The sequence below is a fragment of the Pseudopipra pipra genome, chromosome 13 (genome assembly GCF_036250125.1).
Source record: "Pseudopipra pipra isolate bDixPip1 chromosome 13, bDixPip1.hap1, whole genome shotgun sequence".
Lineage (NCBI taxonomy): Eukaryota > Metazoa > Chordata > Aves > Passeriformes > Pipridae > Pseudopipra > Pseudopipra pipra.
The window spans coordinates 19,157,237-19,173,307 of record NC_087561.1 but is presented as its reverse complement, the minus strand read 5'-3'; the positions used below and the strand labels follow the sequence as shown (position 1 = coordinate 19,173,307).

The 16,071-nt window shown below is 44.1% G+C and overlaps 1 long non-coding RNA gene across 1 annotated transcript in view; it reads left to right on the top strand.

Moving 5' to 3' along the window:
- The window catches only part of LOC135421635 (uncharacterized), a 151,962-nt gene that overhangs the window by 56,774 nt on the left and 79,117 nt on the right, over window positions 1–16,071 (top strand). The window contains exons 11-12 of the long non-coding RNA XR_010434133.1: window positions 10,160–13,254; window positions 15,315–15,425. This is a non-coding gene — a long non-coding RNA (uncharacterized LOC135421635). The remainder of the gene's footprint in view (window positions 1–10,159; window positions 13,255–15,314; window positions 15,426–16,071) is intronic.

The following is a 16,071-nucleotide window of genomic DNA, read 5'->3' as shown; positions in this document are numbered from 1 at the left end:
CTGTTCCACCTTTCAGATTCCACTTGTTTTTACTACATAGTAACACAAATAATGCAGAAAGAGGCTAAAGCTGCAGGTTTTCATTCCCGCAAAACTCCGTGGATGTCAGTGGGTTCAGACCTCATTCACAAAAGTCTTCCCACTTCCCAAGGTTTTCCACGGATTTGCAGTGAATACCTTGATGGGATATTCATTCTCACAGAAGTTAGGAACTAGAACTTCCCTTCTCCAGTTTCCATGACTCCTGTAGCTCAGCCTTTCCAGGAAAGGTCTGCCTTCAGTTCAAAGTCAGCACTTGGTCTTCAGAGGGCCCAGGAATCAGTTCTGGTTTGAGATGAGCTGTTGGCCACAGAGCCAACGTTGGGAGAATGTGCAGTTGGGTGTATGGTGATCCTCTCACCATTCCTGTGGGCACTTGCCAAGGTTTGCTGTGTGTTTTAGTGCCCGGGAGAAGGAGATTACATTGATCAAATAAATCTTGCATTAATTTATGAAGTGATTGATTAGTGCATAAGCTGAGCTGAAGCAGCATTCCTGACAATACTGCTCTTCCAGGCACTGTAATGGCAGAGTGGTTGGGATGGAAATGGACCATCCTCTGAGGGGAGTGCCAGCCAGGGCTCAGGGACAAGTGACCCCTCACAGATCCAGAGATAGTCTTTCTGCTCCAGTCCCTTTGATCTCCTGGTCATGGTGAGCGACAGCTTCCCTGAATGAGACTTATCTACCTGTGGGGAAGGGACTATTAAAGGAATAATCTTTCATTTCCACTCGAAGAAAGGAATTTCACAAATGCAAAGAAAAAAAACCAACCCAAAGTCTGTGTAAATGAACGTGTGCTAATGGGAACTGTCATCACAAGAATCCTGTGCAAGCAATTCCTGAACGGATGCAAGATATCATGGATAACCAAGACTGTCCAGCTCTGGAAATAAAATAAAGCATCCACAATGGAAAATGTATGTTTAATACGCTTGCAAGAAAAAGTTTCAACAACATATATGGGAGAATGAATATGCTTCCTTCTTTTGAGATTCATGGATGATCCGTAGGGCAGAAAACTTTAACTGAAAAGATCCCCAGATGCCATATTAGAATATGTCAAAGCACATAATGCAACAGCTTTGGGTGAATGCTACATTATAGGAATCCCACTTATTTCGTAGTTAAAAAAAAAAAAAAGAGGAAGTTGATGATCCACGAGGATTTGTACTAGTCTTTCCTAAGATTTGTACTAGTCTTTCCTAAGATTTGTACTAGTCTTTCCTCTCTGGTAGGCCTGTTTTCCTTTCACTCGTTTATTTAGGTACAAAACTGTATCAGATACTTATGTAAACACTTCAGAACCCTGTGCTGGGTATGTGAAGTGCACCAAAGGAACAGGGAACAAAGGCCAGTTAATATCTAGGGAAGGGGTCAGGGTGGACAAGGACCTTTGGAAAAGTATTGAAGGATAAGAGGTCTGCAGTTTCATTCTTCAGCTCTTACTCTTCTGAGTAATAAAAAGAGAGAGGCTTTTAAATGAGGCCCAGAATAGAACTGGCAGAGGATGCTGTGTTCTGACTTGCACTGTGCTGGGAGAACCCCGTGCTGGAAATGCCGTGCAGGTACCGAGGGGCAGGAGTGGGATGTGTTTGGGGAAGATGGGAGTGCTTGGACTATGTGGTGTTCCTTGCCCAGCCCATCCAGGGCAGCTGTGAGCTCGGCTGAAGCCTGTGCAGGTGTGAGGATGTGTCCAGGCTGGGATGGCTGTGTCCAGGCTGGGATGGATGGATGTTTCCAGGCTGGGATGAATGGCTGTGTCCAGGCTGGGATGGATGGCTGTGTCCAGGCTGGGGTGGATGGATGTGTCCAGGCTGGGGTGGATGGCTGTGTCCAGGCTGGGGTGGATGGATGTGTCCAGGCTGGGATGGATGGATGTGTCCAGGCTGGGATGGATGGATGTGTCCAGGCTGGGATGGATGGATGTGCCCAGGCTGGGATGGCTGTGCCCAGGCTGGGATGGATGGATGTGTCCAGGCTGGGGTGGCTGTGTCCAGACTGGGATGGCTGTCTCCAGGCTGGGATGGATGGCTGTGTCCAGGCTGGGATGGATGGCTGTGTCCAGGCTGGGATGGATGGCTGTGTCCAGGCTGGGATGGCTGTGTCCAGGCTGGGATGGATGTGTCCAGGCTGGGGTGGCTGTGTCCAGGCTGGGATGGATGTGTCCAGGCTGGGATGGCTGTGTCCAGGCTGGGATGGCTGTGTCCAGGCTGGGGTGGCTGTGCCCAGGCTGGGATGGATGGATGTGCCCAGGCTGGGATGGATGGATGTGTCCAGGCTGGGATGGATGGATGTGTCCAGGCTGGGATGGATGTGTCCAGGCTGGGATGGATGTGTCCAGGCTGGGGTGGATGGATGTGTCCAGGCTGGGATGGCTGTGTCCAGGCTGGGGTGGATGTGTCCAGGCTGGGATGGATGGATGTGTCCAGGCTGGGATGGATGTGTCCAGGCTGGGATGGATGGATGTGTCCAGGCTGGGGTGGATGGATGTGTCCAGGCTGGGATGGCTGTGTCCAGGCTGGGGTGGATGTGTCCAGGCTGGGATGGCTGTGTCCAGGCTGGGATGGCTGTGTCCAGGCTGGGATGGCTGTGTCCAGGCTGGGGTGGCTGTGCCCAGGCTGGGATGGATGGATGTGTCCAGGCTGGGATGGATGGATGTGTCCAGGCTGGGATGGATGTGTCCAGGCTGGGGTGGATGTGTCCAGGCTGGGATGGATGGATGTGTCCAGGCTGGGATGGATGGCTGTGTCCAGGCTGGGATGGATGGCTGTGTCCAGGCTGGGATGGCTGGCTGTGTCCAGGCTGGGATGGCTGTGTCCAGGCTGGGATGGATGGCTGTGTCCAGGCTGGGGTAGCTGTGTCCAGGCTGGGATGGATGGCTGTGTCCAGGTTGGGGTGGATGGATGTGTCCAGGCTGGGATGGATGGCTGTGTCCAGGCTGGGGTAGCTGTGTCCAGGCTGGGGTGTGGCTCTGGAGCACAGGTCCCTGCTGGGAGGATCCAGGGGAGCAGGGACTGTCTCAGCTGGATGCTGGATGAAAGCTCGGGGCAAACCCCACTCAGTGTTAGTGGCTCCATTGCTCCCCTTCTCAATAACCAGACCCATCCTGCAGGAACTACAAGTCAGAAAGAAAACTGCTTTTTTAATAATGCTGGCTGGAGCCAGGCACTGAGAAAATTGTGCTGGTGTAAGTTTGAGGACTGCATGAGGGTGTCTGTAACAAGGAAAAGATTCTGCTCATAACTGTGCACATACTAATTTTGATATTAGGCTCCTAAACATTGTAGCTTTGACTATGCCATTAGCAATGCAGAGATACTTCTTTAATTTTAAAGCATCTTATATGTGAGATTAAATTGGTGATTTCTTATGGTTTTGGTGTTTACATATTGCAGTTGCTTAAGAAAATGGGGCCAATTATGCATATTTGGCATCTGCAATACATTTCCTTAGTTTTCTGGGGTTTTTATCCTAATTTTTTTTCATTATGGGATTTTTAAAAATTGTGCTGTAATTACCTGATTCTATGCATTATGTAGAAGGATGTTGAGAGACATGTGATTATAAAATCCAGGCTCTGTGTGCTGACATTTATGGCTTTCTCTCTCAGCACTTGCATGAATAGAAGCTAAATTTTCTCAAGCTAAAATGTAGTTGAAAGGTTTCTGGTAAAAAGCAATTTGCATTTTTGGACAACAAACAGAAAAAAGGGCAGATACAATTTTCCAACACCTGCTCTGGTTTTTAACTTCTTCCATTGAGTCTCTGTATTGTTCAGAGTTGGTTTTCTGCCTTTCACTGGAATGTCTAAAACTGGCTTCTGACAGAAATAAAATACTAGAATAATTGAATTCTGTCCTTTCTCATTATATCATTTTCTGTTTCCTTCAACATACAATCCATAGAAGAGATGTTTCTAACATTTCCTGAAAAATGTCTTTCAGCATAAGCTTTTTCCATCTGCCTTTGGAAAATCAGAATATTTTATAATTATACAATCCTCTTGCTCAAGTTACTTGTTTTCTATTACAACATTTTGTACCACTAGTGGTGACATCTAAGAAAGATTCAGCAAAAGTTAGAATTAAAATTCACCTTTCTGTCTAAAAGCTGCTTACAGAATAAGATAACTGAATGGATTTGCCTTTTTTTTTTTTTTGAGTATGATGTCAGAATTTCCCTCTAGATACCAATTATTTATTAGCTTATGATGGAATTAAATATTACTCATCTTTGCTAACCGTTCCATAACTCTGGTTTAATGGATGAACTCTCCACTGGTTTCTCAAAACTGCCATTCCAGCTTGGCGCTGATACACTCGAAATAAATTCGAACCATTAGGTGAGAGGTTTATAGGATCACAGAATCACATCCAAGTTTGGGCTGGAAGGGATCTTAAAGCTCTTCCAGTCCCACCCCCTGCCATGGACAGGGTCACCTTTCACTATCCCAGGTTGCTCCAACCTGGCCTTGGACACTTCCAGGGATGGGGCAGCCCCAGCTTCTCTGGGCAACCTGTGCCAGGGCCTCCCCACCCTCACAGGGAAGGATTTCTTCCTGACCTAAAGGTTGGCATGAGTAAGGGTCCAGTTAAAATAAAACTAATAATCAACCAGTATGGTCATTGAAGTCTGTCAAGATATTTGAGGCTTAGATACATTTGGGGGGATTAACTTGATCTAATATACTTTCTCAATTTTTAATTTCTATGATAGTTTGAAATCAGGAAGGAATGAATAAATCCACAGCAAAAACAGAAAAAAAATAAAAATCATCTAAATGGAGAAAAATAAAGTGGCTCATTTGGGACTTGTAGGAAATCAGCCTCGCCCTGCTCTGCTCATTATTCTTAGTCTTACTGGGATCTGCTCGGCTCCTTGACAAACACCTGGGCAGTGCGAGCAGAGAGAAGGGAGGAGGGGGAGCTCTGCCCCTGCCCGGGCAGTGCCTGTGCCCGCAGCTCATCCAGCAGGGCACGGGCACCGCGGGCAGCGCCGCATCCACCGGGACAGCGCCGGGAGCGGCGGCTGCTGCCCCAGGGCTCGGACTGCGAGCGCGGCTGGACCCTGAGCACGGACAGCAGGGCACGGGCAGGTTAAGAAAACACCGACTGATGTCTGAAAAGGGAGGGTCAGCTGCTACCAAGACGTGAAAAACCAGCTCTGGAGAAGTGGCTGGGTCTGAAGGAAAATCCTGCCGTGCGGTGCCAGGGAGCTATTGCGTTTGCAGTATGTAAACAATATATTTTAACTTGGTTTGTGTGTGTAGGACTCGGTCCTGGAAGAAGCCGTGACTCCCACTGGCTTCAGTGAACGCTGCAAGTGCACAGAGCCCCTGTGTGTGCGATATGGTTCACAAATGCTGTGTTTTAAGAGTAGTGAAGCTCTGGATTAACCCTTCCAAGCCCAGAATTCCTGCTGTATTGTCTCAAGTTTGTATAGACAGGCATTTACGAGGTGTAATCATTCCCTGCATCACTGCAGGACAGTTTTCCCCTGCCCAGAAGCCCTCACTCGTGTGTGATACATGCACATGCAGGGTTCAGTCTTGTGTTGCATTTAATTTTGTGAAAATATGCAGATTCTGGGCTTGTCCAAGAAGCTGTATCAACACAGAGCAAATTCTTCTATTACACACATAGGAGTTGTGTAATGGAAACAAAAACCTGCAAATTTGATAATTAGATTGGATTAGATCCCTGTGCTCTAATGTTGGCAACATACATTTAAAAAAAGAGTTACTGTGTTTTGATTTTAAGAACAGACAAGTAACCTTTTCATGGAGCTTATGAAATCAGCTGGTACTGACTGATGATTGTCTTGGCATAAAAGATGTGTTCAAGGGAAAAGGGCATGTGCCCACTGTTTCACACTGTAGCCTAGAAAGAGATAAGGAGCAGCCTGGTCCATGTGATGACATTGCATGTGTGGTACTTTTAGATTTTAGCAAATCATATTGTGTTTTCATATACCTTCTTTTATCATAGAACATTTTGAGGAACTGTGTTGTTGTTTTGGTCTGAAGAGGAACACTGTAATTAACAAAGAATGTAACGTATGAGAGGAGTCAGAGGCTCGTGCAAAACTCCCTTGCCATACTCTCTTCTTACCTATTTTCCTCCCTAAAGTGTCTCTGTAATAAATAAGCATGTTTTTGCTTCACAATGCAAACTGTATTGACACAGGATGGAGAATGAAACCACTAAATCAGGTGCATTAACATCCTTCTTGTCTCTAGGCAGGGACAGAGACCAAACTGCACAAATAGTGTTCATGGGCTCTTAAGAATAACAGTTGTTTCCTTCCTCACTCTGCTTTGGCCATTGGATTAATATCCAAAGCCTCTTCCTTTCTTATGAAGCTTGAAGCCATTTTAGGTACATTCTTGTTTTTCTTCTAATTTTTTGCTTAAATGTCAATTAGTCAAGAACTCTGATATCATCTTTCTGTACTTACCTGTACTGTTCAGCAAAGTGTTGATATGCCTGCATTAGGCACAAGCTGTAAGAAGGCTCTTGGTAGCAGAGTCTGTGCAGGACCAGCAGATTTATTTGTGTAGTTTATTTTTTTCTCAGGTGTCCATGGTTCCAATCAATAAAATAGACACCAAAATGTAAGTGAAGATGGAGAAGGGTAGTTCTGTGGGTATATCTCAGATTAGATAATATTGGTTTTAAGATTTGATGTCCAGACCTGACCACTGCTGTTTGCTCTCCTGCTTCCTCAGCTGCATTTGTACAGGCAGTGGAGAGAAGGAGCATTCTGAGGGCACACTCTGTCTAAAAGTTGCTGACATTGCTCAAATGTTTCATTGCTTGGCTGGAGCTGATGGATGATCCACATGCCTGAAATGAAGGGAGAGCAAGAGGAAAGACATGTAAAAGTTTTGATAAACCATAGCCTTAGTATAGGAAACATATAGGAAACCAAATAACTGTGACAGAACAGAATAGTCCTCACTGTTCAGAGTGGAATGACACAGGAGAGGAGAAAACACGGACCTAAATGGTCCAGTGTGAATTCAGACACATGTACTGAAGAATTCTTCTTATGAAAAAAAAGAAAGGCAATGCTGGTTTATATCTAAAGGATGATTATGAAGCCAGAGACATTGGTGCAACCTTTGTGTGCTGTGGCCATTTCCTGGAACGTGGAGGAACATGAATATTTAGTTTTAATATTAATTAGGTTTAATATTCTGGATTATGTGACTATTTTTAGAAACAGAATTGGAGGTAAGAAAATAAAGCGATTCCTTTGTGGAAGTATTTTACAGATTGTGTTTATAGGGGTGAATAAAAATAAATAAAAGCAGAAGAGATGGGGAAAATTCCTAATGCTCTTTCACCTCAGTTGAATCCATACTTGTCAGGGAACGTAAGCCTTAAAAAGGAAACCCTCTGGAAAAGTTTGAGAGCTGCTACTTTAATCTTCACCTTCTGAGAAGTTTCAAATATCAAGAGCAGAGAGAAGAGAGAGGCTGAGTCTCTAATTAGTGAAGGAGGCAGGTAGGACATTAATTGATTTGCTATGCTACTTCTTTGACCTGAGCTGTGTTTGAGAACAACAGAGGAGCTGTAATGCCCCTCAACAACAGAGCAGAGCTTTTATCTAATAGCAGCTGAGGGACCTTTGATCACAAACTGGTGCTGTAAATCTGTAATTTTTATAATGATACTTTTTGCTACATTTATTTTATTTTTAGTTATTTATTCTTTGCTTAGGAACTAGTTTCTCAGAGTTTGGACGACTTTCTTGTTTTAGACAGCATTTGGCAAGTCCTGAAATCATTGCCTCTGCTCATAGTGGTATAGTACAAATCTAGTAACATCCGTGAGAAAGTGGTTTTATGGACAATCAGGTCATTACAAACTTGAAAATTAAGGAAAGAGGGGAAAGAAGGTGCAGAAAGATTAAGGAAAGATTTATTTGTATCTGTCCTGGATTGCTATTTAGGGTCAAACTTACTATGTAACAGTGTCTGTCATGACTCCACAGTCCCAAATTTCAAAGTGAAACATGATACTGTCACTGCATAGTCCTTTGAAAGTTGACGTCAGTGAAGGTGTTTAATAGTGCAAAGAGTTTAATTAACGTTTTAGAACCAAAGAGACATTTATTTTCAAGAGAAACATAAAAATAATGCTCTAGAAGAGCATGTGTGCTGTGACAGTTTGATATCAAAAATTATTGGCTTACAAAAATGTGAGGGCTTGGGCATAATTGGATCAGTGTGTTGAGCAATGACAGAAAGGGTGTCTCAGCTCTTGTACAGCCCCAGAGCAGAAGCACTGACAGAGAATTTAATGAAAATGTGCAATACAAACACACAAACATCCAACATCTCAAAAAGGGAAGAGCCAAGAGCTTTTATTTGCAAACAAAAGGTCCCTGACACTGAACATAATTCCTGGTGCTCCCTTTTGGCATTTTTTCACAGTAGGACTGCTTTCTGCTTTCCCTAGTCCCAGCAGCCAGTTTAAAAAGGATCAGACAATTAGCCTGAGTTCCAAACAGAAACTGGATTTCTGTTTGTCAGGGTTCCCTGTGTAGCCAAAAAGGAAACAGAGATGATCCCTCACACCACATAGGTGACTGAGACATTCAGGATGCAGTGTCCTGGTTAGATGAAATGTCCTTTGCAACTGCCTGTCCAGCCTCAGAATCCAGTGGCAACAGAATGATCTTGGATCTACCTTTGTCTTAGCTAAACTGTGGATGCAAACCAACATAATTGCATGGTAAAATGATTCAATAAACACTGTTATCTGGGCAAGTCACTTTGGAGGGGATTTCACCTGAGACAAAGAAAATAATTTTTTATTTGGTAGAAGAATGCCCAGATAGGGAAATGGGCTTGTTTATTTGTAGTAATTTAATTCAACATCTGTGTAATGAATAAAATTTTAACTGTGGGACAAGTCCATATATCAAAGTGAAGTGTTGCTTTTCCTGAAAGGCAGCACTTCTTGTGTGTGGCCACATGGCTCAGTGAGCCTGAGAGCTTCAAGCAGTAAGGGATGGGGTTATTTTGACATAATATGAGTGGTTTATTCCTCTCCACCTTGATCCATGATTGTGCCTGTCATTGTACAAGATTTGTGATTATGTCAAAGAGCAGTAATGTGTACTATGTACAGAATAAGGAATTCCTTACCTGAATTTTGGTGCACAAAGGTACAAGCAAAAGACAGACATTTACATTTTCTGGAGAACACAATTATCTATTTGTTCATTAAGCATCATTCATTTCATGGCCCTCTGTGTTATGGAATAGAAAATAATACATGTGGGCAGGAAGAATACCCCAGTCCTGTTCTGGAAAAAAACCCCTCAGCCAAAATAAGTATTTGACTGTTTTGCAAGATACTGTCTCACATGATGTAATATCAGGCACCTGGTGTAGTCTCATCATCATTGGTCTCAGCTTTTGTCCATGACTAACAAAAATTAGGCAACATATTAAAATAAAAAAGGAAAGGACTGTGGGCCAGATGTTTTTTGAGAACTAACTGAAGTGGGAGGTGAAGTAAGCATTTGACAATGCACGGGGAAAAGATTAATCATCACTTCATGTTCTACGTCCAAACCAATTGTGTCTGTGTTATCTGTGATGCCTGATTTTGCTTAGGACAACAGGCATTCCCTGTCTGGGACACTGGACTGTCCCTCTGAAGGAGAGCTGGGATCAGGCAGATACAAACAGCCTGCATAACTCAGATATGCACAGAAATCCTTACAGGTATTCACACAATTTGATCACAAACTACCACGTCTGAACCACAGAATAGTGCATGTTTAAGTAATTCAAAATGCTGGCACCTCCTGTTAAAGGCTATTTGTGTTTGTTTTCAATAGGATTCATAGGAATATCCTGGGATCCCCCAGGAAATTTGTCCCACGTGTCCAGGCTGGGGGCAGGGGAGCAGTGCCTGCTGTCCTTTGCCAGCTGTGTGCAGGCAGTGACCCGAGGGGGATGTGCAGGGCTGGAACCATCTGCACACCTGCTGCCAATGCCCTGCCCCAGACAGCCTGCCAGGGATACCCAGACTGAGCACTGGACCTGTGGGGCACCAAGGACTTCTTTGGAAGTGACTTAACTTTGTTTGTTTTGTAGATCAGATGGCAAACACTGGAACAGAAGAATCTACAAGGGGATGCAGGCATAGAAAATCATAAACTGACACTATGTTAGCCTTTTTGTTCAGGTAACACACGTCAAACATGTTGAATTTTGCATTTTAAAATGCCAGGAATGGCACACCAAACTATTTCAGCATTTTTAAATTTTCCAATCAAATTCCAAAAGCAATTATCAAAGGCCTACTATATATCTAATAACTATTTGCATAGTTGGAACCTGGTATAAGTTGGTACCTCCACGGTAAGAATATTTTTGTTAAATACTGTCCTTTTGTGGCAGTTTTTCTATGGACCTGACAGCTGATTATTTTTGTGCACAAAGGATATTAAGCAAAATGAACACAACTCATATATGCAGGCAGATAGAAGTGGTTCCTGATACACACACAGACACACTCTATTTGTCTGTGTATATACATATATAAGTTGTATAGAAGTACAACATTTGACACAAATTTGTGAATTTTTATGTCCCTGATCTATATTTTCTTGTAATATTCCATGACTACTTGATATACTAAAATCTGTTGTGATACTTAGACTGTTAACACCATTACAAAAGCAAGTTTTTTTTAATTTTTTTTCATTACTTTCAGGGCTATCAGCCCTCATTTCACATCCTGTTTTGTGAAAAGAGAGGCCAGTTTCAACAGGTTTAGATTTCACTTTTGGGAGAGGGAAGAATTAGTAGTTCAGAGACGGCTCAGATAAGCCTGACCTTAACTGACACAGTGGTATGTTGGTTTCTGCTCAGTGAAGGAGAAAGAGGGAGAAGCAATATTGCCAAGAACTTCAAAATCATGAAGATTTCAGCTTAGATTTTCCACAGATGACTTAAAACAAAAGACATACGAATTTCTACAGTTAAGTGCATTTTGTCTCCGTGACCTCCCATCAGCTGTGAAAAGCAAGGGACTCAGTTTCTGGCTCCCAGGACATCTCCAGGTAATGTCCCAAGGGCTCCCACGAGCACAGTCCCTGCCGAGGGGGAGACTCCCCTCTTTGGGTTCTGCTTCTGACTCCTCCAACTCCTGCTGCTTCTGTGGCCCCCAGATCCTCACACTGGATGGCTCAGCCTTTGCTTAAAAGGAACTTAGGTTTCCTTGCTCCATCTTTCTGGATTAAATGGGATTTGCAATTCCTGAGCACTGTTTTCCTTTTCTTTTCTGCCTTATTTCTTTGCTGCTGCTCAAAAACTTTGACAGAATCTCTATGAGCTTCTTACAGGTGAGTTTTTCAGTGGCATATTAGTTGCCTTTGTTCATCTAGGCTGGTGCTCTGCCTCCAAAACTGGGAAGAAGGTGAGAGAAATACGAGAGTTCCTGGTTTCAGAACAGCTCCCCCGAAGAAAACTGTCTTTTCTAATACCTGATAATTAAAAATTCATATCTGAGGGTTTATTTCCATTCTAATTCATCTCCTGAGGATAAAAGTGTTTTATTTCTTAGTAATGTAGTTCCTGATGTTGCTGGCATTGTTGGAATATTTGGGTCTCTGTAGGTAGCTGTGCTCTGGGTCCTCATGGTGCCCTGGAAGGAGCAGATAAACCCTCCGGGCAGCGGCAGCACATGCTCCCGGAGCAATCCAGCCAACATTCCTCAGCTCTGACCCGAGGACCACCTCTGGAGATAAGAGTCCCTTCTTATCAGTGAGCCCTCGCTTTCCCTGCCAAGGCTGTCAGCAAAAAGGACAGTCAGAGCCAACACTGGAGCTGTGCAGCAGGGGCTCATTCACCAGAAACCCTTCCGTGATCACCGGAGTGATTTCATATCCGCCACCAGAAAATTTATATCGGAACATATTCACATTCCCCTTTCACCCAGAGCTTGAACCCTGGAGATCTGGCAAATGACCAGTTCTGTGCCTCATTAGTTTGTTCCAGAGCTGGCACTTATGTAACTCTGAGCTCTCTCTGCAGTGTGTCGGGAATCACACACACACTGGCTGCGCTTTGCAGACCGGGAGGGGTTGTTACCTGTTCAGAGATGAAACCTTAGAACCGTTGGATATATTCTAAAAATCAAACATTTAAATTGCTATCTCTACTCTTACCTCCTCTTGATGTAACTGGTCATGTTATAATTTAAAATATTCTTCATGTGACTAATTATTTGCCTAAATCACAAATATTTCTTTTCCTTTGCAGATATTTGCTATGGTAATTGCTGGTTTTCAGTTCTCAGAAGTCACTGCCACATAACCAGAGGGTGGCTGAGAGACCAGTTGTCTTAAAAGCTTTGGTTCTGCAGACTTGCTCATCTGCTGTTCAGTAGCAACATAAAATAGCAACACAGGTTCTTATAGTACCAAATCATCCTGACTCTGCAGACAGCTCTTTCCATAATGTGCATGAAAAGATTAAAAGTTAGTCAACAATTTTTCAATTAATCATGGTTTTCCATCAAATCATTTTCCTAGGATGACCTTAAAACACTTTGTAATTTTATTTCATGTATCTCAGTGCATATAAAACTGTGCTCATGCATCATTTGACATTCCTCGACCGAGGAGGCTGATGTTTTGGCAGAACTGGGTGTTGATGTCTTTATGGATGGAAAATTTTGGGTTTATATTGTATCAGTAACTCTACAAGATGTGATACTGGGATTTAGGGATCTAATCTCCTGGAAAATGATGAGTGAGACTCAAGTCTATTCTTGCTAAGCTTTGAGAGAAAGGCTGACACTAGGGGTGCATGCAAGTGCTCTTTAGTTGTTCGTTTGACACTGAAAGTCTGAAGTACAAGAAAATCATTGTTTTTAGCCTGGCTCCAGCAGATGTATTTATAAAATATACAGATTCTCTTTACATTTTAAGTAAGACTTAAATAAGCCTGAAATTTGAAGCATCTGTCTCTTGGAATAGGATGCTATGGAATATTTATTTTTCCTGCTGTGTGATATTTATTGTCTTACAGCCTGTATCTACAGTCCTGCAGCACAGAGAAAAGAAATCCTGATCATGTGAAACTCTGACAATTTCACTTTTGCTGTGGGAACATGATGGGCTATTTTCTATTTCCTCAGAAGCTCGTTGGAATTTACCTTGGAATTCATGTGAGAGCTTCAGGTTTGTACTTCTCCCTGTGCCACCTGTTTGTCTATTTTATAGCAAACATTCATCCTGATTTGCTTTTGGCAATGATCTCAATGATCTTTGCCTTTCTCCTCTTCTGCATGAATTAATGTTTCACTGTACAGTGAGTGGAGATTAGCTGATCAAAACAGCATCCACCCTTCCATCCTCTGTGGGCCAAAATCCTGTGGGATCTATTTCCAAGATACTCCTACAAGGCAGAGCAGGTCTGTAGCCTCACTGTGCTGTGGGACAGGTAACTTCCCAAATCCTGGGGTCAGGCAGCTTTGCTGGATTCTTCTTAATGACCCATGACACTTTGGATCCAAAAGCACTAAATCCCAAGTTTCCCCCTTGTGAGCATTACAAATGATGTCTTAATCTACCAGCACTGGAAAACCTCTTTTTTATGTCTTTGTTTTTAATTTACATTTTTATTTACAACAGAAAAATACAAAAGCAAGTCCCACAAGCTTTTAATTTAAATTTTTAAAACAAAGTGAGCTGTCCTGAGTCTGTCTACTGCAGGCACTGTCAAGACAATTCCATCTTGAATACTTTCTGTTTTAAAAATATTCTGCCCAGAATATATGTTTCAAAATTTTGATTGGTCTTTTTAAAGTGATAGGCATCTGTTGTTGAATATGTTGAGATGAACAGAGAATGTTTTTTCTGCTAATTACAGTGTTAGCACTTATGTCACATTCCAGATTTATTCCCTAACTTGGGAGGTAGGTAAATAAAGAGATAGAGTCTCCTTCAACTGCAAAGGGAAGGACAGAGGTGGAATAACAAGGTAGACCCAGGTTTTGAAGTCGTCAGTTCACAGGTTGAAGTTCTGTGCCCAGCTCACTACAAATCATTACACTGGCAGATATTGGTTCATTCAGCCCTCTAGAAATCTAATCATTTTAGGATTTCCAGTGTCTAAGTTCACAATAACATTAATTACCACGCAGAAGTCTGGCTATTTCAAGACAATTAAGAGATATTAAGAGAATTGGTGGAAGAATGAATCAGGGGTCACAGTCTAGTTCAGAATACAGCCAACCAGTGCTCAATCTGACAAATGAAAACAAAATACAAAGCTTGAGAGGAGCCAAAAAATATCTTAATAAATAATTAGAGCTTGTAGGTTTCAGGGAGCCGGGTTCCCTTGGCGACAGTGGGCAGCAGCCCTTTCTGAACAAACAAGATTGGATTTGTGTCCCGGTGCAGCAGCCCCGGCCCGGCCTGTGGGGCTCTGTGCCAGACGGATCCCTCCGTGTGCTGGAGGGGGCACAAACGTGGGGCATTCCCGAGAGGTGGCTCAGATGAGATGGCTCTGTGCTCCAGAGACATCCCTGGCAGTGATGGGGACACTGCTGGGGACATCTGCTTTTAACTAACGAGGAGCTGCCGAGTTTCACGTGCGCTCCGGACTCAGGGCTGCTGAGCTCCTGAACCCAGTCATGTCTGTGGGGTTTCTGTAGGCTCAGCAGGTGTAAAACCAAACAGACCAACAAATAACCAGGCCTGCAGGTGCCAGCTTTGGGCAGGTGTGATGTCCAGCTGTCTGCAGTGTGTGCACACTGTATGAGAGAGGCTGGCCCTGGGAAACGCCTCCAGCAGCAGCAGCCAGTCTGTGCTCACAGAAGAGCTTTGCCACAGCAAGGTGTGAGCTGGTGGCATCTGTAAAATGGAACCTGAGGAGCAGGAAGCAGGCAGTGTTGCCTCTCATCTCGTTTGAGGGAATGGTGGTGAGCCCAGGCTCTGGATTGTTTTCCCTTCCCATCGCCTGCGGGATGTTCCTCCCAAGCCGCTGCAGCGCAGGCAGTGTGGAGGGGGAGCATTCAGAGAGGCCTTAGAGCAAGGGGCATTAGGGGAACAGTGTTTACCCTCCTCTGTATTTGCTGCCTCAGGCAAATGTCCCTCTCGTTCCTCCAGTGGCCTTAAAATGAAGGGTCTCTCTCCTTGAGCACCCTTGCCCTGCATACAGCTCCTCCTGTCTATCAGCTGCCAGGGGAAGAGAAAAACACCCAAGTGTAAAATTAATGCTTTCTCCTTTTTTACAGCACTGTTGCACCATCCTATTCTTCCCTTTGGCTTCAAAGGGACTGTGCCAGCACTGACTGCCATCATCCCTTTACCTTCTGGGCTCTGGTCCTGTGCTCCCACATTAAAAGGTTTGTTGCTCTAAGAAAGTGTGTGCCATCATTGGGAGGGAATGTACAACCCCTGGTGCCAGTGAGCCTGACTGGGGCAGGAGCCTCACTGGGTTTGTGGGGAGAGGTGTAGCTGTTGCCTCCTGCTGCTCTCTGGGAGGAGCCCTGGCAGCTTGGCTTGGCTGAGAGAGCTGAGCATGACCTGAGGTGTGTGAGTAAAACCCTCACCTGAGGCTGGGAGAAAAGTGCAGTTAGTGATGGGCTTGTGCCGTTTCTGGTTTCAGTCAGCTCTCATGCACTGGGCAGAGTTAATGCAGAAGTGCTTGGAGATACTGGAGCAGAGCTAGGCAAGCTGGTGGGTCTGGGAGAAGCAGCTTGAATTGTGAAAGGAGGCTCTCTGGATCTGGGATAGCTTGGAATTCCTAGGGAGAAGCTTGCCAGCTGAACTAGAGAGTCGTAGTTCCTGCTGGTATGGCTCAGCCTTCCTAGGAAGACACTTCAATGTGTGTTTGATTAAGAAGAAAATGGGCAGAACAAGTGGAAAATAACAGTATACCTCAAAGAAAATTCCAGTGGGCAGGAGCTGTTAGTTGGCTTCAGATAGAAAGGTTGGGCTGTTCTAAGGGATGTGCTTTCTGGAGGTGAGGGAGAGGGGTACAAGTGTACA